The sequence below is a fragment of the Temnothorax longispinosus genome, chromosome 12 (assembly GCF_030848805.1).
Source record: "Temnothorax longispinosus isolate EJ_2023e chromosome 12, Tlon_JGU_v1, whole genome shotgun sequence".
Lineage (NCBI taxonomy): Eukaryota > Metazoa > Arthropoda > Insecta > Hymenoptera > Formicidae > Temnothorax > Temnothorax longispinosus.
Window position 1 is genome coordinate 3,990,238 of NC_092369.1, and position 27,725 is coordinate 4,017,962.

The 27,725-nt window shown below is 44.2% G+C and overlaps 1 long non-coding RNA gene across 1 annotated transcript in view; it reads left to right on the top strand.

The window, feature by feature from the left end:
• The first annotated feature begins 3,823 nt into the window (after positions 1–3,823).
• Positions 3,824–27,725, top strand: part of LOC139823191 (uncharacterized) — a 44,473-nt gene continuing 20,571 nt past the window's right edge. The window contains exons 1-2 of the long non-coding RNA XR_011734724.1: positions 3,824–4,097; positions 4,513–4,838. This is a non-coding gene — a long non-coding RNA (uncharacterized lncRNA). The remainder of the gene's footprint in view (positions 4,098–4,512; positions 4,839–27,725) is intronic.

Sequence of the window (27,725 nt, forward strand, 5' to 3'; positions counted from 1 at the left end):
TTACTCAAAACTACTAATTGTCAAAATACAAAATATATGTGAAAAATAGATCTATAATTTTAAATTAAAGTCCATTAATGCTTTGCACATAATTATTGATACAATTATTATCGTAATTACGTATTAAAAGTTATTAAATAAAAAGCTGATAATATGTAATTTAATTTAATACAAATTTTAAATAAAAAAATATTAATAAACCGGAACCGGAAAAACACTGATTTGCGTAATAAAACATTATACATAAAAAATAACTCACCGGCCGATGCGCAACAGCGGAGTTGTAAGTTGTAACCCTGCGTTGATCTGTAACATAAAAATATTTTTACATTAAAGTAGGTGTCCAAGATAATATTATCTATAATTAACGAATATCATGTAATGGACGAATCAAAAGTTGCGCACTTGAGAAAGTGGCGGATATTCCGTCACAGGACTGACAGGACTGACAGGACAGCAAAGTAATAGATGAATAACAATTTAACTACTCACTCCACGGTTGCTCCGCCGTCGCCCGATGCCTCCCCAGGCCTCCTCCTCCTCTCCACGATTCACCAGGTCCTACTCCGTTGCAGCGTTGGTCCGTTGGCCGGTTGGCGCACTCACTACTCACTGACGACGTTCACGAAAATCGACGATAAGATCGCGTCGCTTATGATCGCGCGATATTTTCGACACTTTGCACGACACTTCCGGCATTAATCTCGCGACGCAACGGAAAAATTACGGCGGAGAAGCTGTATGATCCGTTCAACGCCACGTCCATCGGCCCGTGCCGCGATCTCCCGCAGGTAGACGAACGTGGCGTCGCGTCACTTCACTCGCGACGTTCACGAAAATCGACCGATGTCGTCGCTTATGATCGCGCGACACTAAAGGCACGGCACTCCCGGCATTAATCTCGCGACGCGGCTACGGAAAAATTACGACGAAGAAGCTGCGAACAAAGCTGCATGATCCGCTCGATGCCCGTCGGCCCACGTCGGCCCCGGGCCCGTGCCGCGATGTCCATTGTCCCGCAGATAGACGATAACATGGAGACGATGTTGACGAGCGAAAATCGACGACATCGTCTCTTACTCTTATGATCGCGCGACACTAAAAAAGCATGGCACTCCCCGGTATTAATCTCACGACACGGACGCGGCGCGTACTTCATTACACTTAGGCTGCGTTCGCTTTGATTGCTTTCGGCACGAAAGCGCCCAAAGCGCGAACGCAGCCTTAATTATACAGCGACGAAAGAATTACGGCGGAAGAACTATAGGTACGATCCGCTTGTCGCCCGTGACGTGACGGCCGTGACGATGACGTCCCACGTCCCGCAGCCCGCAGGTAGACCGGGTAGACGCGACAAGTGAATCTAATGGCGGAATTTAGCAAATCGCGCGCGCGGACCGCGGCCGTACGGCCAACTTCACTCGTCAAGAGCAATTGTCGCGACTGTCGCGAGGACGCTACTTGCTCCTCCTACACCTGTACTTTTCGCACTTTGAACAATAAATAACATCGAGATTACTTTTACGTGTTGCAATATAAGCGACGTAAGAGGAATAAATTGATGAATTAAAATCAAAGATCAAAGAGAAATATCCGCGGAACATGCCAACCGAAAATAATGCGATCGCTACTTTATCAATTAGGCGATTCAAATTAGGTGATCAATTAGGTAATCAATTTTATCAATTCAAGGCGATTTTGGTTAACTGCAATTAAATTATCGACTTATGAAAACGTTGTGTCTATTTCTTACGATCGCCAAATTGTCAAACACGATTAAATATGAGGTTAAACGTACGTTAATAGGGACCGTGATCGCTAATTAAACACGTCGCGGCGTCACTCGATGTAGAGTCCGTTCGATCCCTTTATCCGTGTTCCGAAAACCGAAAACGATGGACGACGGTCACCGGTCACTTTTCATTCTGAAGTCGAGCCGCAAGCGACACGACGCGAGACGGCGAGACGCGAATCAAGTTGACGGTTGGGAAAAGCGAAATTAACTGTCCAAAAGAACGTAATAGAAAGTCACTATTATCAAATGCGACATCCGTATCTAATTCCGCGAAGCACATGTATTAAGCCCGTGTCACACTACGTATCGCGGACACGGATCGGATTGAGATTGCGGATCGCGGATCGTAATCTAGCCAATCATAGACGAGGAGCTCATCTGTGATTGGCTGACATCCGATCCGCGATCCGTAATCCCAATCCGATCCGTGTCCGCGATACGTAGTGTGACACGGGCTTTAAACCTTGTCTCCACGATGCTAGAGAATCGCTTCGAGATCTCAGACGGAGGAAAAATTGACCAATCACATTTAAGCAATTCGACCAATTGACCAATGCAATTGGTTAATTCTTTCTCCGCCCGAGATCTCGGAGCGATTTCTAGCATCGTGGACACAAGGCTTTAAATAAACATTCGATATATTAGGGCTATCACACAAAATTGCATAGGCTGCATAAGCATAGCATAAAACCGTCGCGCTGGACGGACCAATGAACATCTTATGTAAATCAATATGGCGACTTTATGCTGTATGCTCATTGGTCTTATCATAGATTAGAGATATAAGAATAAAGTGCGCGAGTCATATGCTAACACGTAAGAGGCTGCGATATAGGAATAGAAAAAGAACGCTGCATATAGGCCCTTTCTGTCTTTGTCTACACGCGCATAGCGAAACATAGACGGAAGGGGCCCATGCGCAGCTTTATCTTTCTATTCCTATATCGCTTTTTCAGCTCGCTCGCGCACTCTATTCTTATATCTCTGTGGGTCTTATGCTAAGCTATGCATTTTGTGTGTGATGGCCTTGATTTCGGGTTCTTTAATTATTCGTTCCGAAAACGACAGAAATTCTATTCTGAAGCTGCGCGACACAACGCAAGACGCGAGTCAAGTTGACGGTTAAGAAAAGTAAGACAGATTATCCGAAAGAATGTATAATCGAATGCGATTTATACCTCGGATGTCGGAACGTAACCGATGATCCAATGAGAAAAATTCGTTATCGAAAAAGAAATTCTCTCATTGGGCCATCCGACATAGGCGACATACGACTGATTGTATTAGAACCGGCCTTAAATGAACATTCGATGTATCACATTTTTCTGTAATCTGAATAATCGGACCTGGCGATTCGTACTTATATTACTCTGCGATGTGCGATCCGCGAGCAACGACATCAGAAATCAGAACGGGCCGCGGGCGCCTTGGTAACATGAGCAGTGGGGATAGAGAGGAGTAGGCTTTATGCGATACGCATACCCGGCATACCGAACTAACCGACCGCGGCGAGGCGGCGACCGCGCACCGTGTGTATTCACCTTACCCCCACTCTATCCCCACTACTCATGTTTACCGCGACGCCCGTGACCTGTTCTGACGTCAGACGTGTCGTTACTCGTTACTCCCGCGCCCCGCGCCCCTCACTCCGGTTCCCGCTCCCGCTCCAGCTCCCATATCGCATATATCGCGGAGTAAATACACGAGTCGCCGGGTCCGATTGTTGATTGCGAAAAACTGTGATACATATATCGAAAGTTCATTTAATTCATGTGCTTCGAGGAATTTATACGGATACCGAGGTATATCGCATTCGATTACATTTTTTCGGATAATCCGTAGTTAATCAAAGTCGCGTAATCGCGTTCTCGAGACAGTTGCTCCGGGCGAGTGAAGTTGGCCGTGCGCGATTTACGAAATTCTCTCCGCCACCTTCGCTTCACTTGTGTCTACCTGCGCGCGGAAATCGCGAGATGTCACGGTGCGGCGTCATGGCGTCATGGGCGTCAAGCGGATCGTATAGTTTCGTTCGTAGTTTCTTCGACCGCGACGTAATTCTTCTGTCGTCGTGTAACTAAGTTTCTTAGTTACCGCGTCGCAAGATTAATACCGGGAGTGCCGTGTGCCTTTAGTGTCGCGCGATCATAAGAAGAGACGATATCGACGATATCGTCGATTTTCGCTCGTGAACGTCGTCGCGTTGTGAGTGAGTGCGACAATGGACCAACGGAGTAACGGAGGACGATCTAGGAGAGGAGAACGGGGCCTGGGAGGCATCGGGCGACGGCGGAGCGACCGTGGGGTGAGTAGTTGTTAATTTTCTTATATTATAATATATTATATTTTGCCGTCCTGTCAGTTCTGTGGTGGACTCCGCCACTTTCGTGGTTTTTAACTACGGTGCAATTTCGGGTCGAGTCTAATCTCCGGCGTATGCGAGATATTACGTCGCGAACGTTGCGTCTCTCTCTTATTCGCACGGTCGCAGTATTATTTGTACAATTTTTCGCGGATGAATTATGCGAACTAGTTAGCACAGAAATATCCAGCCGCTTATTATTGCGGCGCCGGCGGCCGCGATTGTTTTTTACATTTTAAAATCAGATATTTGTTAAAATAATGTTTTAAAAACGGGCAATAATTATTTACTTCGATAATTATTTACTGTCGATTATCTTGGACGTAGCTTTAATATAAAAATATTTCTTTTGTTACAGATCAACGCAGAATTACAACTCCGCTGTTGCGCATCGGCCGGTGAGTTATTTTTTGAGCAGAAGGGATAAATATATGTATTAAGTTTATTTGTATGGTACAAATTAATACAAATTCAGTCCTTCAAATTTCTGTATTTAATTTTTTTTTCTTTTTTTTTCTTGTGGTCTTTCTAGCTTAATGCTAAGGTAGCACCGCCACGATTTTCTCCGAAATGGCACGGGATACAAAATTGTTATTAGTGGTACAAATTAGTACAAAATGGGTACTAAATATTCTGATAGGTCCGGTTTGATTCTGCCGATTTGGTCCTGCTAGCTTAGAAGAGGTGATCACCGCGTCTGGGCGCTAGCCGGACAACCAGGTAAGTATGAGAACTGTCCGCGTAACTATAACTAATGTTGCCTTTTTGCAGGTTTCCGGCACGGTTTCCTCATCAATGGCCTCCTCTGAAGTAGAATCTGTGATGACCTTGAAGATCGGTCAACGCTATCACCAAGATGGCCGGACAGCCGCTTGTTCAGGTAAGTTATGGGTAAGTAATTGATATTTTCGTATCTATTTTTGCAAACAACTATTGCTTTTATTGTTAACTATCTTGTCACAATGATGGTGGTTCACAATTACTGATTGCCGCACAAGATGGCGGTCGCATGTCTCGCAAAGTGCGATTTCACGATTCAGGTACGCGAAAACCCGTACGCCTTTCGTATCGGCGTCACGTAACGCTGTTAGCGGGCGTTCCCGTTTGTTTCGAACACTGCGGTAGGCTTATAATTCGTATTCCGTTTCGCGTTCGCGATATTAACTACGATACGCCGGGACATACGCGCGAGAAGATAGCTACCGTTCGAGCGCCCACGAGAGACTGCCTCGAGGAATATTGCTCTCTCGGGCTCCCTACCACCGAAGTTTTACTTCCACCCTGGGGTCTCGGCCGCTTTCTCCTCGCGGTAATTTTCCATTCTACGCCGTTACAATAGATGTTTACGCGTTTCGGCTCACCAGGTGTGCGCCAGATGTTCGCGATGGAAATTTCCGCCGCCAGTACACTATTTACGCCGCGCTTAATTAGCTCCCGGGTAGTAGTATTTCAACTTTTCCAATTTTGGACTTTTGATGGCGCCGACCTGTGCGCAGGGTCTCTCTGACGTCCCTAATGCCGATTCTGGGTCGACTTCCTGGAGAAGACGTCCAGGTCGCGTTCTAGACGTCCGCCAATGGCGGCGACCTATCTGCCTATTCTCTCGGTCCCAACTAACCGTATTCCGGCCTGACTTCCCGTAGCCGACGTCTATAATCATCGGTTATCCGGACTGTCCGTGCAACCCCCGGTTAGGATGGTCGGATCTTGATCGCGATTCGTTCCTCGGGTGTACTAGGTATCCCCGAGGACGCAGTTCGAACCCTTTTCCGCTACGACCCTTGGTTCGTATTGTCCGGCGAACCATGTGTTTGTGTGATCGGATTTCGTTCGCGATCGATTACTAGGCTCTGTTTGCCTTCCCTGATTACGCAGTTTCGATCCTTTTCCGTTCCGACGCTCGGTTCGCTCTTTCGTACCTGTCCGGCAAACCCTATGTTCGCGCGCTCGGATCGTGCTCGCGATCGATTCCTGGGGATTGTCTAATCTCCCTGAGTATGCAGATTCGGTGCCTTTCCGCTCCGGCGCTCGGTTCGTTATTTCGCACCTGTCCGGCAAACCGGGTGTTTGCGCGGTCGGATCGCGTTCGCGATTGTTTCCAGGGGTCGGTGAGGCCTCCCTCTGGTTGCAGTTTCCGCCGTTTGGCGCTGCGTCGCCGCGTTCGCGTTTTCGTGACTTGTCCGGCAAACCTGGGGTTTGCGCGTTCGGATCGCGCTCGCGATGGTTTCCAGGGGTCGGTGAGGCCTCCCTCTGGTTGCAGTTTCCGCCGTTTGGCGCTGCGTCGCCGCATTCGCGTTTTCGTGACTTGTCCGGCAAACCTGGGGTTTGCGCGTTCGGATCGCGCTCGCGATTGTTTCCAGGGGTCGGTGAGGCCTCCCTCTGGTGGCAGTTTCTGCCTTTTGGCGCTACAGCGCCCCGTTCGTGTTTTTCGCCGGTTGTCCGGCAAACCCCCTGTTTGCGCGATCGGATCGTGCTGGGTTTTCGTGGATTCCCCTTTTGGGGATCCCAAGAGACGGCAGTTCGCCTCTTGTTCGCGTGGCACGCGCGATAATTGCACTAAGTGTCCGCGCTCTGAAGATTGTGTGTGACTCGACCAATCGATGTCTCGGTGCTTTGTCGATCCACGCACCAATAGAAAATAAAATAAGAATATGACTCCCTGGTCTTGTGGTCGAGCCGGGCATCTGCATGCCTAGGAAAACTAAAAGAAAAGCCTGTGGATCGCGAAATTTCCTTACTTACTAATCGAGCCGCTGCTCGGCGACCGCTGTCGCATGTCTTACATCTACCTGCGCCGGACGGGTATAATCGATGACTTTATCAATCGAATCATAATCATAAAATAAAATAAACGGATCTCCTCGACCCGTCCTCGGAGCGCTCGCGCAACTTAAAAGCTATTTGGGGATGTCCCCCGTCCGCAGAATCGCCTTCCCCGCTGGATGGGCTGACGAACTCGTCCTCAGGCGCCTCCCACGGCTGGCTCGGCATCGCGGTGATAGTCACCGTATCGGTGACGGTGACCCGGGTCAGCTCTATGCGGTAGGCGCTGTCGAATGCCTCGGCGGCACGCCTGACCGCCTCCATCTCGGCGGGAGAGCCCCATTGGCACGCGTCTCCCGCCAGGCGCACGGTGTGATGCGCCAACTGGCGGCTAACCATCGGCGACGGTGTGCTCTGCCGGCTGCGTCTGGCCACCTGCCGCGGCAGCGGCGTCGCCCGTCGCTCCGCCCGCCTAAGTTCCTCGGGCGACAGTCGAGTAATTACAACCCGGGGCTGGCTTAGGAGTTGCGCGCGCACCGTTTTTGTGCACGGCTTCAAGGTTAGGTTGTGACCGGACGGCACGTGTTGAGCCCGATTCCGGCGGATAATATTCCTATCGAACGGTCGCCACTCGGTTTAACCTTAGACTACCGAGAAGGTAAGTTCGCATCAACGCCACGATTATTCGCAAGACGCTAATAGGATTTATTTGTTTCAAAAGGATGTCCCTGATGGATCACCGTTGCTGCTTCTCATCCCTGGATCCTCGCTTTACATCGCATACCAGATAGAGGTAAGTAAGGATAAAATAATTATATCCTAATTATTTGAATTTTATTTCAGACTGATGTCCCTGTTGGATCACCGTTGCTGCTTCTCATCCCTGGATCCTCGCTTTACATCGCATATCAGATAGAGGTAAGTAATTATAAAATAATTATGTGATAATTATTTTAAGTTTTGTTGCAGATCGACGCCCGGAATGGATCGCCGTTGCTGTTACCCGTCTCTGGATCCTTGCTTTACCTCGCATACCAGATAAGGGTAAATCCCGATAATTATGTTTTAATTATATACTAATACGCTTCTTTTCTTTCAGGTTCCTGCCTCGGATGGATCGCTGCTGTTGCTGCTCTGCTTCCCCGGATCCTCGCTTTACATCGCATACCGGATTGCCGCTGGCCAACGTTGGATCATCGCCGAAGGACAAGGTAAGTAGAAGGTAAGTATTGATAATTTTTTATAATTAATCAGGAGAATTTGTTTCAAAATTAATTAATCTTTAATTCCAGATCATCATTTCAACATTACAGGCCGTTTCACAGTATCATAAAGGTGTCTCACAACGCGAGTTTCTCGCCTCGGTGTGAATGTCGCTTTATTTTAATAAAGTTGCACAATTATTCAAATTGCTTATCTCGGCTTATTTGTTTAGTCGTTACGATGCTTTTATTCCAGATAATTATTCCGTTCGGAGGACTTTGTGCCCCGTGATTGTTAAACTATGATCACGCACTCGGCCGTGATCATCACTCTATCATACAATGTTCGTGCGCAGATGTAACGAACGAGTATTCGGTGGTTAAATACAACGATTAATACTTTCCGCACAATATTCCGTATCCGCGTGACCCAATGCCCGTGGCACTTCCGTTAATTAACAATGTATCCGAATTTCAACTCGCGTATTGTTGTTAACACTCGATTGTATTTGGCAATTAATTGCCCCTCGCTATTGTTGAGACGAGTAATTTAACGCGATAGTACGCGGGAGTTCTCGGTTGTAAAGTATAACGCGTATGCCGATCGTACAGAGTGTGATACGTGTGTTCGCCACGGCTATACCCGAGAGACTGCCTCGAGCGGTCGCTCTCGCTTGGGCTCCCCACTTATGCCGGATCGCTCCCACTCCTCGAACTTTCTCGATTGTCCATTGTTCGCGGCCGGCACATCTGGCGCGATCATGCGAAAACACGATGATTTTCACTACCCTCTCGCGTGTCCTTTTGCGCATCTTCCATTTATGCCCGTTCTAGAAGGTTCCCGTGGAAATTTCCACGCGCAACGCAGTGCGAGAACCTTCCTTCCTTGGCACTGCTGCACCTGGTTTCCGCTCTCGGAAATTTCTCAACGCGGACGACGTTGACCCTCGCGCACCTCCTCGGAGATGCCCCTGATGGTGAATTCGGGTGTTCTTCCTGTAGATGACGTCCGGGTGACGTCGGTGTCGTCGGCCGTTGACGCCGACCCTCTGGCTGGGTTTCTCGGGAGCTGGTGTCGTCTCCCCGAGCCACTGTTCCTGGAGATGGCGCGTTTCCTGGGGATCTCGTCGGAGCACGACGTTGACCCCCTAGGCGGGTGTCCCAGGACCTCTCGTGACGGATCCCGTCGTTTGTTCCCGGGGAAGATGCGTTTCCCGGGGAACTCGTCTGACCTTGACGCCGACCCCCTGGGAGTGTGTCCCAGGTCCTGGTGAGACTATCGGATGGATGAGTTCCTGGCGAAAATGCGTTTCGCCGGGATTTTGCCGGACATTGGCGCCGACCCCCTGGAGAGGTTCCTCCGGTCCTGGCGAGTCCGTCGGACCCCTCTCTCCCTGGAGAAGGTGCGTTTCCCGGGGATTTCACCGGGTGATGATGCGAACCCCCTGGGGCTGTGTCCCAGGTTTCATCCAATTCGTCGGGCGTCCTTGTTCCCGAAGCCGGTGCCCTTTTCGGGGACCTTACTCCGTCGGTAAATCTGACATCGCGCACTTGTGCGCCAGGTACGCGGGGTGGTCCTCTGGCCCATTGCTTCTGTAGGTTACTATGATTTGGATGTCTCATGTTACCGATCGTCGCCTTTGTTCCCTCAGTCGGTATCCTCTCCATCGAGCATGCTCGTCGGATCGTTTCCGAACTCGCCCCTGAAGCGCGCGGTCGCAAAGTTATACGGTTAGGTTATATCAAGTTCGGCAATATCATGAAAAACAGTTAAATACAACGAAATTAGTATAATATATAACACAAAGTTAATAGGAAAACAAACCAGAGAGGTGTGACAAAAGGAAAGCGTGAACGCGGGTCAACAATTTTTCACAAAGTCTTAATTTTCCACAAGAAACTCGGAACACAACCATGCCGCTCTCAAGAGTCCCAGCGAAATTATTCAAACATATATACGCACTGCGTAGTTAATTGTCAGACACGAGCCGCAACCAATCATAGTCAAGTACTCTCACAATGGCCGCGTTCAACAGACACAACTGTTGAGATGTTGTCTTATCAACATATGCTTTATGCTGATTTGTTGGGTCTAAAAGTAAGAGCCAATCACGTTTGATTGCTATTGAGCGGTGTGTCCTGCTGAAAGCGCCCAATGTAATAAGAATGCTTGACTGCGATTGGTCGATTTCCTTGAGCGGCTAGAAGCAATTGAATATGATTTGCTGGATCCAAAGATAAGGACTGTTGGGGCGGGACGCGCCAATCTCGCGCAGGGGACGCGACGAGCGCGCGCAGGGGGCAGTGTGCGTGCACCGGCTATCTCGGGCAGCACGTCGTACGCGAGCTCTTGCGAACTCGGACATACATATATACTTCCCGTCTCTGTAGTGAACAGTGGAGAAGAATAAACGAATCGTAAAGGTTACTTCGGTTCCTTGCTACACCCTCTCCCTCGGGACCTAACAACTGGCGCTGCGGCTGAGAACCTCTCATCATGTATCTGTACAAGAGAGCCCAAAATGGCAACGTCCGGAATCGAAGCGCTCACGGCAGCGATCAACAGCCTCCTACAACTTCAAATACAACGAGAACGCTCCCAAGAGGCAAACTCAAGCCCAACGACCACGTCGACGGAAGTGTACAACCATTTAAGTACGCGCATCGAAAAATATGTCTTCGCCTTCGGAGACGAAACGAGACCCTTCTCGAAATGGCTGCTACGCCACGAGTACTCACTCGTCACTGAAACAGAATCATTACCCGCGGAAATGCGTACTCGCCTACTTCTAGACAAACTCGGCCAAACAGAATTCGACAGACTGGTGGATCACGTCGCACCAGAGGATCCGACGAAAATGAAACAGGAAGATTTCATCGCCATCTTGAAGAATCTTTTCCGCGATAAGGTATCTCTCACGCGCCGCCGCATCGAAATTCTAAACTACAGGTACGATAAGGCAGTTTCCATCTCGGAACATATCGACCGAATAAATCGTTTCGCATCAGACTTCGAGCGTACCAAACTTACCGACAATAATCTTAGAGTACTATTACTCCTACAATCACTCTGTTTCTCCTGCGAAAACGACGATCTGAAGAAGATGGCATTACGTACAGTAGAAAAAAACCCGGATGCCACTCTCAAAGATATCGCTTCTGAGTTAGAAACCCACATGAACGTGTCGGAGAATATGAAGACGCTCGAGAATCCGACCACTTCCGCGTCGATCACACACGCGGTGCGCGCAAATCCGAGAGTGCAAAAACGTTCTCCGGCGGAAACCGCTAAACGCTCCGAGAAACGCGATAGTGCATCTAAAAAACCGTCCCGTTTTTCGAAGTGCAATGGCTGTGATGGCTCACACCTCCGGTCAAAATGTCCGTTCCGCGACGCTACGTGCTACAAGTGCTCCAAAATAGGCCACATTGCCAAAGTGTGTCGTTCGAGCGCGAAAGTCGACCACTTATCGGCCGATGACACAGACGAACACGGAAAAAGGTATTCACCGTATGAGATCGTGCAAGGCGGACCATGAAACGCGCTGCGCCCTGCCACTACGCTGGACCCTGGGCCGTGTCCCCCACTCTCTTCCGTCGTGCGCCCAAAACACGCTGCTCGCGCTGCACGATACGACGTGCTACGTTCGCAACGCGAAAGCCGGTGCGATGCACGGAAAAATACCGTGCTTAGTACGAGGATAGACGTTGCTGCGCGGCAGCGTGTTTTGACATGCCATGGGCGCACGACGGAAGAGAGTGGGGGACACGGCCCAGCGTAGTGGCAGGGCGCAGCGCGTTTCATGGTCCGCTTTGCATGATCTCATACGGTGAATACCTTTTTCCGTGAAGACACAGACAAAACAGTTAAGCCAGCAATCCAATCGATAACGTCGATCGATAAACACCGTCGCGTCTACATCCCAGTTCAGTTACTCGGTAAAACAGTGCAATTTCAACACGATAGCGGATCAGATGTTACTACCATCGGTAAAGACACTTGGATACGGTTAGGCAGCCCGACACTCAATACAAGCAGACTCGTAGAACACGCGGGTGGAAACGCGCTAGAGACAGTTGGAAGACTTAAGTGTAGAATACGTGTAGCCGACAGCGAGGGTGACGTTTTCATAGAGGTGGTCGCGCGTGGCGGCCTTAACCTACTCGGACTGAATGCCATCGAGAAACTTAACCTAGGATCCATGTCTCTCGACAGGTGCCGCGAACTCTGTCTCAACAAAGACACGCCGTGCGCGGCCGTCATCCACGACAAATCCAATCCGCCCGGGGGACCCGCATTATCGTTCAGAGACCAAATCATCAAAGAATTCCCAAAACTTTTTTCCCCTGGCCTCGGAAAATGCAAAAACTTTAAAGCCAAATTCACGCTGTCTGAAAATTCTGTTCCAGTTCGAACACCCTGCCGGCCAATCTCATACGCCATGGAAATGCCTCTAGAAAAAGAACTACAACGTTTGGAATCTCTAGGCATAATCGAACGCGTTCGCCAGTCGGATTGGAGTTCACCAATTGTGATCGTAAAGAAGGCTAATGGAGACATCCGATTATGCGCTGACTATTCCGTTGCAGTAAACAGCGTTCTAAAAAACAACCCGTATCCTTTGCCAAGCGTAGACAATAAAATGTCTAAACTAAACGGTAATAAACATTTCAGTGTTTTGGATCTCAGCGAGGCTTTCTCACAAATCGAGGTCGATGAAGAGCATCGCGACGTCACCACAATTACGACTCCGAACGGCCTTTACAGATCCAATCGTGTACCCTTTGGCCTTAAGACGGCGCCAGCCATTTTCCAAGAGGCCATGGATGAGACACTCGCCGACTAGAAGGCGCGGAGTCGTATCTGGACGACGCACAGTGGGCGGAAATCCCGAAAACGTGGCCAAAAGTCGGAAAATCAAATTTATATTTTAGATTTATAATTATACAGCCTTATAGGAAACATCTCCGTGCACGTAATGGCAAAAAAAGAGGCTATCTTCCATATCTAACTTTCTATCTCAGTATGAAATTGCCCTTCGAGAGAGTAGCACTCGCTGCGTATAAATACAAGCGATTTTCGGTCGAACGAGTGTAACTTTCGACAGGAGTGTTATTTGATCGCAACTGCGGAATGGAGGGTGTTCCTGGAGGTATGTAGAATATTTCTGTTTTAATTTTTATTTATTTAAGCTTAGCATGTATTTAATTTAAAGATAAACAATTGGTGTCCATAAATTGTGGATTTTGTGAATTAGATCTATATTCAACGGTGGCAAAAGTTAAAGATCCCGTAATATCTCGTGTAGTTCAAGTACCAACTTTAGTTTAAAGTGTTACGCGATGGAATTTCGCAAATTTGGCTGCGGCAACTTGCGGCACGCGTTGTATGGTCATTTTGCTAAGTAGATTAGGTACTGAGTCGAAAATCTGTTAAGGGTCGGAAGGAGATCCCAGGCAAACTCAGGTGCACTCAGGTGCACTTTATGCACTAAGTGCACGTTAAACTGCACTTTAACTCCGCAGCTAAGCCAACCCGACAGAGGTCTCCACCGTGTCTCCTGCCGACCCTTAAAAGTTATTTATATTACAGGATCACGATCGAGTGACGATCAATTCATACATACATATAAGGACATATTTCTTATAAATGAAGAATACCCTGCGAATAAGCTTCAACGAACAGGTTCAGCATTTGGAGGAGAGTTTGACGGCGAAGAATAATTATCCCTTTAAATTAAACTCAGATGACAAGGCCACAATATGAACACGATAGACGTCTCCGCGCCACCTTACATCGACTTGAAGAGGTTGGAAGTTGAAACCAGAGAAGTGCCACTTTGCCCTAGAGGAAATCAAATACCTCGGTTTAATAGTGAATAGCTCAGGCATTTCCCCAGATCCGGAAAACACCCGAGCAATTGCGAGGATGCCAAAACCTTCCTGCGTACCAGAGGTTCAAACGCTATTAGGGATGGTAAACCACTATGGAAAGTTCATACCACACCTCCACGAACTAAAAAAACCGTTAGAGGATCTCACTAGAAAGGATCACCCCTGGTCATGGAAGTCGCAACATGACGAAGCTTTCCAACGCCTCAAAGAAATCTTTCTCAGCCCTCTACTACTAGAACATTTCGACCCGTCGAAAACTCTTATAGTTGCAGCCGACGCTAGCTCCACGGGGATTGGTGGAGTACTCCTACAACGCGATCGGAACGGACAAGAACGTGCTGTTTACCACATGGCACAGAGCTTAACAGCTTCTCAACGCAACTACTCTCAACTAGAGAAGGAAGCTCTTGCATTGGTCACGGCGGTCGAACGTTTCCACAAATTTCTGTGGGGAAGGAATTTCATCTTACAAACAGACCATAAACCCCTAGTCGCACTCCTACAAACGGAAAACACCAAGGGACTCAAACCGACCACAGCAGCTCGCCTCAAACGATGGGCTATAAGATTACTTGGATACGACTTCAAGATCGAATATGTCCGCTCACAGGATTTCGGGCAAGCAGATGCTCTGTCTCGCCTGATAGAGAAATTTCGTTAAGACAACCTTGAAGAACTTCAAGTCGCCAGCATCCGCCTCATAGAAGATGAAGTTCTACAAATTAGAAATCTATCCATCGACAGATTCGGAGAAGACCTTCGCCTTAAGTTGAAGACGGCTACCAGCGCAGACCCAGACCTTATGATAATAATAGAAGCCATCCGGGAAAATAAAATCTTTACGTCAAACTCATCGACAGTAGAACATTACAAGATGCGCCTGGACTGTTTATCAATTATTGACAATACTTTATTACTGGGAGACAAAGTAGTCATACCTCAAAGCATGCAATCCAGCATCCTCTCATCCCTCCACAAGGGCCACCCAGGGATTAGACGAATAAAGCAGCTGGCGCGCGAATACGTATACTGGCCAAAACTCTCCAAGGACATCGAACGCCTTGTGAAACAATGCAACCCTTGTTCATTAACAAGGAAACTACCAATCAAGGTTCCTATCAATTCCTTGGCCAATTCCTTCAAGACATCTCGAACGCCTACATGTGGATTACGCGGGACCAATCGACGGCCAATACTTACTTGTCTTCGTTGACGCATACTCGAAGTTTATCGACGTAGCAATTACACCCACCATATCGGCCACCCGTACAGTTGAACACTGCCGGGAAACTTTCTCCAGATACGGGCCTCCTGAGGATGTTGATCAGTGACCACGGAACACAATTCACTGCAGACATCTTCGCGAAATTCTGCAAAGAAATGCAAATCACACATATCTTATCCGCTGTCAATCACCCCCAATCCAATGGCCAAGCGGAAAGAATGATCGACTCAATCAAAAGGGCCATCGCCAAAGACACAACCAATTGGAAGAAAGAACTCCAGGACTTCCTGTACAGTTACAGATATACCCCGTGTTCCTCAGCCCCAGAGGGAAAATCCCCGGCGGAACTATTTTTTGGAAGAAGAATCATCTCACCTTTCTCCAAACTTATTCCGAGACTACCAGACCAAACCGTTCCTCCGACCGACCTCGGTCAAAAGCAGCACAAAATGCGACAACAGTTTGATCAACACCACGGAACCCGCCCGAGAACTCTCAAACCTGGAGACCGGGTCGTCGTCGCTCTGAAAGACAAACGCGAACAAGGTTATATTGAAAACGTTCTATCCGATTCACACTATTGAGTACACCTGGACAACGGCAGGTCGGTCGAGCGTCACATCAACCACATTTGGGAGGGGGGCAACACCCCGGGAGATGCCCCGGGAGTTCCAAACTTTTCGGCCTCGGACGATTGGATCTTCCATGAGCCTAACTTGGATCGGACCCCGCCAGAACCTCGGTTCAGCCCTCCCGCTCCCCCACAAAAAGACCACGAACCCGAGTTGGAAACAGCCTCGGACGATACTACGCCAACCAGGCCCACCCGTCAGAGAGTCCAGCCACGAAGACTTGTCTTGGATCCCAGAGCTAAATCGTACACTCAGTGGTAGTCTTTTAAAAGGGGAGATGTTGGGGCGGGACGCGCCGATCTCACGCAGGGGGCGCGACGAGCGCGCAGCAGGGGGCAGTGTGCGTGCACCGGCCATCTCGGGCAGCACGTCGTACGCGAGCTCTTGCGAACTCGGACATACATATATACTTCCCGTCTCTGTAGTGAACAGTGGAGAAGAATAAACGAATCGTAAAGGTTACTTCGGTTCCTTGCTACACCCTCTCCCTCGGGACCTTACAAGGACCAATCATTATAAAATAATAATAAATGCATAATATCATTCTCTATGATTGAGAAAGATCAACTGTATTGTACAAACTTTCATATTTAATAATATTCAGTTTTTATAGATTATTATAGCAAATACAACTTTTATGGAATATTATAGCTTTCGAAGTTTGTTGTAAAATGTTCGAGAGCGCGCGGTAGCGCGAGACAGCGCGAGGTAGAAGACGACCACAAAAAAACAGCAAGTCGAGAAATACAGTACAATGAAACAAGGTCTATTTAATGTCTGAATATATACACTTATTTTACAGAAAGCCGTGTGAGACAGCGCGCACTGAAGCTATCAGCGAAGCAAAGCGAATCGCGGGTGCGAAAGCAAGTGCGGATTGCAAGGCGAGAAGCGGTACAAAGCGGTGTATTAGCGGTCGTATCGGTATACTAGGCGGGTGATCTGCGAGCGAAATCGGTTCCGCGGCGCAGCGGCGGCCCTTTTAACACCTCCGAGGTGAAACTCCCTCCCGGCAGATTTCCCAGAATTTCAGGAGGGTGATTGGCCGTCGGAGCCCTACGTCATCGTGCTGACGTCACCGGTTTCACGTGGCGACCCGACGGGGTCGTCACCTGTTTTCGCGTGCTTTGTTTATAACATGGATCTTTCCTTTGTTCTAGCGTTGTTATTTGACTTTATTTGCGCGGCCGGTCAGCCGTGGCTGTGTTGTTGCTAACAATTAGCAAACTTTCCGGAATGTACGAAAGATCCATGCTATAACGCGACGAAAATTATTCTTTTGAAGCACAATTATTTAGGCGACTATTTTATGGAAAGAGTGCTTGCGCTAACATGCAATCGAACGCGATTTCTTTGCGACATGAATTATCGCGATCTCAAACATAAAAAGATATTATCAGCAATTTATCATAAAATAATAATAAATGCATAATATTATTGTCTATGATTGAAAAAGACCAACTTATTGTACAAACTTTCATATTTAATAATATTAGGTTTTTATAGATTATTATAGCAAATACAATTTTTATAGAATATTATAGCTTTCGAAGTTTGTTGTAAAAAGATATTATCAGCAATTTATTATAAAATAATAATAAATGCATAATATGTTCGAGAGCACGCGGTAGCGCGGTATAGCGCGAGGTGGAAGACGACCACAAGTGACGACACAGCAAGTAACAGCAAATTAAAGTTTAATGTTCAATATGTACACGTTATTTACAGGCAAAGTCCGAAAGCGCGCACAGAAATCAGCACGATAATCGCGGCGAAATCTAGCGAGAGCGGATGTCTTTTTGAAAAGCGGTTTAAGCGGAGTACAGCGGTCGTATATAGAGATATACTTGGCGATAAGCGAACAGATAGCCGAAAAGGCAGACAAGCCTCTTCCGCGGCGCAGCGACGGTCTTTTATCACCTCCGAAACGAGGCTCCCTCCAAGCTAGTTACCGATGATTTCGCGAGGGTGATTGGCCACCGGCGGCCTACGTCACCGTGCTTACGTCACGGTTTTCAAGTGACGACCCGAAGCGATCGTTACCTGTTTTCGACTGCCTTGTTTATAGCATGGATCTTTCCTTTGTGTAAGCATAAATAAGTCGTTCGTACCGTTGAACAAAGCTTGACCTTATTGTTGATAACAATGTTAGAGAAATTGCCAGAATGCTAATCCCGAAAGATCCATGCTATACTGAATATTCCCGTGACAAATCTTATGCGACATTTTACGCGAATATTAATTATTGCGAGCGTGCATGTGCTGACATGCAGCCGAACGTGACTTCTTCGCGATGCTAATTATTGCGATCGCAAACATAATATCATTGTTTATGATTGAAAAAGATCAACTTATTGTAAAAACTTTTATATTTAATAATATTAGGTTTTTATAGATTATTATAGCAGATACAATTTTTAAAGAATATTATAGTTTCGAAGTTTGTTGTAAAAAGATATTATCAGCAATTTATATATATTATTATAAAATAATAATAAATGCATAATATTATTGTCTATGATTGAAAAAGATCAACTTATTGTATAAATTTTTTTATTTAATAATATTAGGTTTTTATAGATTATTATAGCAAATACAATTTTTATAGAATATTATAGCTTTCGAAATTTGTTGTGAAAAGATATTATGAGAAATTTATCATCAAATAGTAATAAATGCAAAATATCATTGTCCATGATTGAGGAAGATCAACTTGTATAAACTTCATATTTAAATTGTTATTCAGTTTTTATAGGTTATTATAACAAATACAACTTTTATAGAATATTATAGCTTTTAAAGTTTGTTGTAAAAAGATATTATGAGAAATTTATCATAAAATAATAATAAGTACATAATGTCATTGTTCATGATTGAGAAAGATTAAATCGATTGTACAAACTTTCATATTTAACATTATTGAAAAGAATAGTATTATAAAATATTATTGAATTATATAGAAAGTCTATGTACTACGACATTGGTAACAGATTTGTCATATTAATTAACATTGATTTTTTTTCTATTTCTATGAGATTCCTTCATTTTCTATCTATTATTTTAAGCAGGGTAGACCGTTACTAAAGGCGCGTCGGACCCTGTTGTCGTCACGCTCGAAATTCGCGGTCTCTAATCTCTGCAAACGATTTTGTATTGCGCGCATCTCGTCTAGCAGTTCGCCAAGTACGGATTCTTGCATGTCCGAACATCCTCGCACAAGCTCCATATTCTCGGGAGTCCGGTGGGTTCTCGACCTCAGGCGGTTTATCTCCGCGTCCACTTGCTCGGACGTTACCGGCTGGTCGTGTATGTTTTCGCGGGATGTAGTCGCGCGCGCCGCTCCTCTCCGTTGATCCATTTTTTTACCCTTGGGCGTATAATTTTCCTCTCTCGGATCGAACACGTCGCTGTCGTACGATGTCAACGAAATATCTTCTCTCTCGGAGTTATCGGCCGATATACTGAAACGTGCGTCACTAATTGTGGGGTCCAGTCGTAGTACGTCACTGTCGTTTTCGTTATTGTTCGCGTTATTGTTGTCGTTATTGATTTCGTTATTGGCGGTATCGCAAGGTCCGTTATTATTTCGAGGTAAAAGACTATCGTCTAGAAAAGCGAATTTACGCTCCAATACGACGTTGAGGTCTAATACCTATGCGTCGTCATCCGAGTAAACTACATCGCACGTTTCCCGCGATGTCGCGAACGGCTACCTCAACGATGCAAACAGGGCCTATTGGACTGACTCTATTTGTCCTACGCGCGGGCGCACTATCTGCTCTGTGTAACCACGACGGATTTCGGGCAGGGCGTTCTCGCGTTTCACTGCCCGACATATAATTACTACAGGCGCGATTTTGCTCGGCAGGACGTGTCGCCGTCCTCTGACATTTACCGCTTTATCACGCCTTACAATTAAACGCGTTACAAATTTTTCCCACTTACAGTAGTAGTCGTATATTGCTCGTTACTGGGTTGGTTGTTGACCGTTGCTGCGTGGCTTGGGTGCTTGGCTGGCGAGTCACCGTCGTGGTAGGTCGGCGCCTTTTCCGGTGTCGTTGATAAGCCGCTACCGGATGCTTCCTTTCTCTGGAACGGGCCGCTACCGGCTATTTTTTTTTAATAGCTCTCTTAAGATAGCCAAATGCCTCGTCATCTAATTAGTGACGCGCATGAATGGATTAACGAGATTCCCACTGTCCCTATCTACTATCTAGCAAAACCACTGCCAAGGAAACGGGCTTGGAGAAATTAGCGGGGAAAGAAGACCCTGTTGAGCTTGACTCTAGTCTGGCACTGTAAGGAGACATGAGAGGTGTAGCATAAGTGGGAGATGGCAACATCGCCGATGAAATATCACTACTTTCATCGTTTCCTTACTTACTCGGTTAGGCGGAGCGCGTGCCCCGAAGGCTTCGTGCCCCGGCGGTCACGGTGTTCTAGAGCCAAGCGTGTCAGAGTGGCGTGAGGCCTCGCGGCCGATCGCCGTTAATACTCCCTCGTGATCCGATTCGAGGACACTGCCAGACGGGGAGTTTGACTGGGGCGGTATATCTGTCAAAGAATAACGCTATTTTTTCTTAACATATATGAATACTGTAGTATTTTGATTTGTTTACATATATATATATATATATAATTAAAATCAAATGATATAATATTAAATTGTTGTGCCGTAACCGAGAGTGTTCCGGCACAGGGTTCAGAGATTTCGGGTCGGAGAAGAAAACTCGTCGCAATGTATTAAATCACTAATTCAAATATATTTATCTTGCTCAAATTTACAACTGTCCCATTTATTTGGTATTCGATAATCGCGTTACACTCGGAAGACGCTGGAAGATTTTAACGAGTTATAATATGGTGACGCACGTACTTGTTTTGATTCTGAATTCCGACTGCCCGCCCGATCGTATAATTCGGCGGTATTTATCATGTCCGAGTCGCGTGCCGTTGCTAACCAAGGTAGCGCTAACCTTACGCGGTCAGCGCCTTGCGCTGACCTTCGCATCAGCGTTTTCGGTTGTCCCGGAGTTTAACGCTCCTGGTTCCCGTGTCGGATTGCATCGGATGATCGGTCGTCCGATGCAATCGTCAGATTTTTCGGCGGATGTTAAATCGACTCTTGTCGCTAGGGTCGGATTACTAAGTAATCCGGCCCTCGGTGTTGCCAAGTACAATTAATCCTTAATACGTTGTGCGCTCACAACATCATATATATAATTTTTTGCAAAAAATTCTTTTTGTAATAAATATTTAGTTCTCAATATTTTTCACATTTTTTTCTCTCAGTATGGTAAAAAAGCAAGTGACTCAAAGTAGCTTTGCACTCAATCTTATTATATTATCAACTGCAAAACTTACACTGTTACACACAGAAAAGATTTCTAACAGCATATAAATGTTTCTTTGGTGGTTACTATTAATTTATTTACTTAAATCTAAATTCAGTTTACTTGAACCAAATAAATTTAACTGTTGGAAGCAATTACTTACATGTTCCAAATAAATAAAATTTATTTTTAAATAAATATGTTAATAGTATTGTTCGAGATTCCGTTAACGCTGCGCCGTCAGATCAGATGGCAGCATCGATCGGGTAACGACGCTCGATCACCGCGGCAGCTTGCGCCGCGCACGGGCGCGGTCATCGCCAACGTCTTCCTCGCGATATTCAGAGTCGTACAAATGGCCGCGCAGTGATCAGACGCACGACGTGTGCTCTGTGCATTTTCGATTGTGACTACGCAACGAAGTGCTCATCGCAGTGATTACAGCTGCCGAGATACTGCATTAACATGTAAAGCGACCGCTCATCCAGCTTTATTCGAGTACATCAACACGACGACTCAGGCTCACATGTGCGCGAGTGCCGACCGCCACGTGTCTCACCAGCTCACGGGCGATTCATCGAAGAGGACGGCAATTAATATAATTGCCTCTCATTTACACGGACTATATACACCTCATTTATACACCGCTCATCGATTCTCAGGTCAGATTGTATCAATTTCGACGCATTAAAGACGCATTAAAGACGGCTCAGATTGTGGTCTGAGTTACACGAAATAAAGTGAAGATTTAGTTAACACCTTCCACGCGCGTCCTTCTCATCCCGCTTCCATCGCCGGGATTAATCAGCGATTTCGCGAACAAGTATCCTTAAAATAAATGTTTATTGGTAGATATCTTATTCAAAATATAAGTAAAGATTTATTTTAAAAAATATGTTTGAGAGCCCATATATCACATAAGTAGTTCAAGCATTCCAGAGTGAAGTTGGAAGTTTGGCAGTTAGCAGTATAAGACAAAATGCGAAGCTATTTTGATTCATTTGCTTTCTCATTATACTGAAAAAAAAGTCTAAGAAAAATATTGAGAACCAAATATTTTTTGTTTCTTTTTAGATATTTATTTACTATAAAAAAATTTGTGATAAAATTTCACATTTCTATGAAATATATCTCATTTTTCTTATTAATTGGTTTATTTTTTAGGAATACAATTTTTGAGTGAAATACATATTGTCTCATAAAAAATTTTAAGTATTTTTCTTTAACAAATGATTTATTTAAATAGGGCGAATTAAAAATTTTGTTTCCAGGAAATAAATTATTTAGTTTTTTATGGAATATTTCACAGAAATGTGTTTATTATCACACATTTTTTTATAACAAATTTAGCACAGCACGCTTGCTACAACGGGGAATTAATTACGCACGCAATTCGTTTTTAAAATATATTATTTATTCTGGTCGTTAACATCTCTCTTCGACTGTCTCTGTCTCTACGCAACTCTTACTAGCGGACTTCACATTACACGGCGTCTCACTAGTCGTGTGCGCTACAATTCGGCCAGACTGACTGGGTCCCCAAACCACAGCTACAATTCGGACCAATTCATTACATTAAATGTGATCTTAATTATAATATGACCTTGTATAAACATACAATTAAAAGTTTAACTAAACACTAAATGAAAACGCATCACAAATTAAAACATTACAACCTTAGAAGGCACACAATTAAGTTTTACATTTTAAGTAAATTTACTAATTATTACATAGAATTCATAATTAAAGTAATAACTTATAATCTATTTATTAACTAATCCGGAGCCAGATCTTTTGGAGTTATCCAAGGACAAATATTACTAACGTCCCACGTACCCGTATACATTTTTTGCGTGTTCTGAAATCCTGGAGGATCCGTAACAACATACCGATTATTTCTCAAAACTTTAGTTATCTCATATGGGCCACAGAACTGTGGAATCATCTTTTTACTTACTCCGGGCGTACTATCAAAATTCTTTAACATGACCAAATCGCCTTTTACATACTTTTTAGGGGCTTTATGTTTACTATCATACGCTTTCTTTTGCTGCTGTTGCGAACGGTTAATGCCTGTAACAGCTTGCTCGCGAATATCTTTCAGATTACGTTCTGTTAAATTAATAGTTCCCTCGAGGAAACTTTTTAAGTTATCCTCGCAATCACCACGTTGATCAAATCTAAAAACTATTTGACTTGGACTTTTTTTGTGGATCTATTAACCGTATTATTAATGGCATATTCTACTTTATGAAGGACTTTGTACCATTGTTTGCCTTCTTTATTTTCTGCTAATTTAGCGATACTTGGCGCTACGATTCGATTCATTCGTTCAGCTTGCCCGTTTGCTTGTGGAGATCCCGGGGCTATTTTAATGTGATTAACATTTTGATCGCGAAGAAAATCTTCAAACTCTTGTGACGTGAATGCTGTGCCTCTATCTGATATTATGTTAATTGGTTTATTATAATTATGGAAGAATTGTTTGTAACGGCCTAACTTTATCGTCGAACGCGGACTAGTTCGCCGGATCAGGAGTTCGACTGAAAGGCCCAGAGACAATAATCAGTTTAATTGCATACGTAATGATTTATTCAGTATCAGTCTACAACACGATGTAAACGCGGTATTCGGTATAACACATCCGGAACGGGCGGGGTTAAACGATATATTGCGGAACGCAGTATATTACAACGGCGGGATAGTGCAGGCGCGCTCGGCGCGGTGCAGCGGGATAGCGAAAACGCGGTATTACAATAGTGTACGGAACGCGATATATTACAACGGCAGGATAGTGCGAGCGCAGTCGGCGTGATGCAGCGCGGTAGCGAAAACGCGATATTACAATAGCTTACGGACTCGGTATATTACAACGGCAAGATCGTGCAGGCGCACTCGGCGCGATGCAGCGCGGTAGCGCAAACGTGGTATTACAGTAGATTACGGACTCGGTATATTACAACGGCTGGGTAGTGCTTGTGCACTCGATAACGAACGCGACATTACTATCGCTTCTAGCGCGCGTGGGACCGCGGAGTGTATAGCGGAGGATTTCCGGGGCCCCGGGGCGGCGGCAGCGAGAGTCCTCGTTGCGAGGCCGAGCGTGCTCGACCCCGCGTAACCGTGCCGTCGGGGTTGAGGTGATGGAGTGCGGGGACACTTGAGAGCCCTCAGTCGAGACTCGGAGCTCCGAACCTCGTTGGTGTGTCGCCCTAGGATTCGTAGGATAGGCTTTCGTCCGGAATAAATAAGCGCCGGTTTATATAGCGCTCGGCGCGGCGGGTTCGCTAGGAGGGAGGCCGATCGTCAGGCGAGTCGCGCTGTGGTGGGGCGGCGCGACGCCGCACAGTGGGGCCAAATCGTCAAAACGTGGCCAAAAGTAAGAAAATTGAAACCGTAAATAAAACATGTTATGTACATACAATTAATAGAAAACATATCCATATGTACGTTTCTGATACATATTTGTCATTTTTACTGTTGCTGTCATTGTTATTATTTATCAAAGCTTAACCTTTAAGCGAACCGTTTATACCTTTATGTAAGATACGTTGTCACTTCGTTTTATAATATATCTCACAATTGAAAGTTTCCCAGATCATTCCAGCATGAAAACGATGTCTCCAGGTATTTTAATTATATATTTATATAAATAGTTGTTTTATTTGTTATTTTTATAACAAGTAGTACATTATTTTAGTTTGATATAAACTTCTTACTAGAATATCAGAGATTTTTTAATATTTATTATTGTTCCCGGCATCTCACGGCTATAAATTTTTTTTTGTTACTTAATACATTTATTTGCCTGTAATATCGTGAAAGAAAATATTGCGATTTCGTGCGACTTTTAAAATTATTTAATATTTTATAACTAGAGTCCAACCGAAATCGAAACCGAAACTTTCATGGAAATCCTAAAAAAGCCATATGTATACGCGCTCACATATATGTATACTATACACTTTCTTTATAAATATATTATAATATTTAATTATTAAAATAATAATTACACATATTATGAAAATCCTACTATTACAATCCTATTGAGTTCGACCGAAACCGAAAACTGAAACTTGGCCTAGAGTCCGACCGAAATTACAGGTTGTGATAATACAATTGTGTGATAATGTGTGTAATTATTATTTTAATAATTAAATATGATATCTATAAAGAAAAAGTATATACATGCACGCATATTATACATATGGCTTTTTTAGGATTCCATGAAAGTTTCGGTTTCATCAATTTTGGTCGGATTCTATTTATAATTTTCTTTACAATTTTGTTTTATTAAACCAATTTTCATGATTATATATTTTTCTTTCTCTAGGATCGGACTTAACAGAATTAAATATTTTAAGAAGAGATTTATTTGAAATATTAGAACAATCTAACAATACTAAATTCGAAAGTAAAATTGAATATCTTGAAAATTATATCATTAAACGTACATGTTGTCCAGTATCCAGTCTTCCTGATCTACATAAGAGACTTTCACGTTTTACATCCGACTTTAAAAAAAGATGGTCAGAATCAACTAGGAAGAAAGACAAATTTATTGCAAAAAATAAAACATGGCTTGAAGGTACAATATCTTTCCCGAAATATCTAAATAAACAGAAATTGATTGGTCGTCCTCAACGAAGTTTTATTAATTGCTCTGAACGAACCAAGCGACGAAGAACACAAAATTTGCGAGCTAAATATTCTACAGAAGAATTATCTTATGCCGCGCAAATGAGTTTACGTTCATCAGGATCAGTGCAAGCTTCTAAACTCGTACAAGAAATAACATCAATATCACCCATGATACTTGAAAAATATAAAACTGCTTTAAAACAATATGAACAAAATCAATTAAAACTTTCAGGGGAAGAAGCTCTTTCGATGATTGTTGATGCTAAGCTTACCCGCCATCAATATAATATAATAAGATCCAAGGATAAATTTAAGTTTCCATCGTATAAAATAATACAAAATATCAAGAAAACTTGTTATCCTAGTAAAGAACATATAAAAATTACTTCAACTTCTGCTGAGATTAAACTACAAGCATTGTTAGATCATACTATTTCTCGTTTATTAGATTTTCAAAGGGAAGTTATTGAAATTCAAAGTCCAGAAAAACTACGTAACTTATATTTAATATCTAAATGGGGTTTCGATGGATCAAGTGGACAAAGCCAATACAAACAAAAATTTGACAGCGAGATTCAAGACGATGCAAATATCTTTTTAACATCGCTTGTTCCTATGCAGCTTGTAATTGGTGAGCCAGCTGTAAGAGGAAATGTTATTCTTTGGCAGAATCCACGAACTTCTTCAACACGATTCTGCAGACCAATTAGATTCCAATTTATACACGAAACTGCTGAAATTTCAGTAGCCGAGAAACAATATATTACAACACAAATTAAAGAATTAAAGCCCACGACATGTACTATTAATAATAAAATAATTCAAATTAGGCATAAATTACTGTTTACCATGATAGATGGAAAAGTTTGCAATTCAGTGACAGGCACGAAGTCTACTCAACGATGTTATATCTGTGGCCTAACATCTACTGATTTTAATAATCTGGAGAAAGTATTTGGAACAGAAGCTGATATATCTAAACTGGACATGGGTCTTTCAATTTTGCATGGCTGGATTCGTTTTTTCGAATGTCTATTGCATCTTTCATATAAACTTCCATTAAAAAAGTGGCAAGCTCGAGGAGAAGAACAGAAGAAAATTGTAGATATTCAGAAGAAATCAATTCAAGCTAAATTTAGAAGTCAGTTAGGTCTATTAGTAGACAAGCCAAAACCAGGATTTGGTAGCACGAACGATGGCAACACTGCTAGACATTTTTTCGACAATGCGGATGTTTCTGCAAGTATAACTGGCATTGATGTTGAGATATTAAAACGGTTCCATATTGTGCTGCAAACTATCTGCAGTGGATTTAAGATAAACCAGGAAAAATTTAGAATTTACACGCGGAAAACAGCACAAGTTTTTGTTGAAAAATATCCTTGGTATCCTATGCCACCAACCGTACATAAAATATTAGTGCATGGCCCTGAAGTAATTGACCATGTTTTACTTCCGATAGGACAACTTAGTGAAGAAGCGCAGGAGGCTCGTAACAAAGATTTTAAAAAGTATAGAGAAGGATTCTCTCGTAAATTTTCAAGACTTAAAACGAACGAAGATATTTTACACTTATTGCTAATTTCGTCAGATCCATGTATATCAAGTATCAGATCATTACCTAAAAAAAAAGTGAGCAAATTATCAGGTGAAGTAATTGGCATGCTGGAATCTCCAGAAAACGTAATAAATTTTGAGAAGATACCAGAAAGTGAAGATTCTGAAACAAGTTCTGATGACGAGTCTCATTAAAAAATATTACCTACTTCTTTATTTAATAATATTAGTTTTTTATTTACATTTATTATTTTATTATATTAACATTGTTTTTATTTTATTTTTCTTATATTGTTTTAATAATGATATAACTATTTGGATTG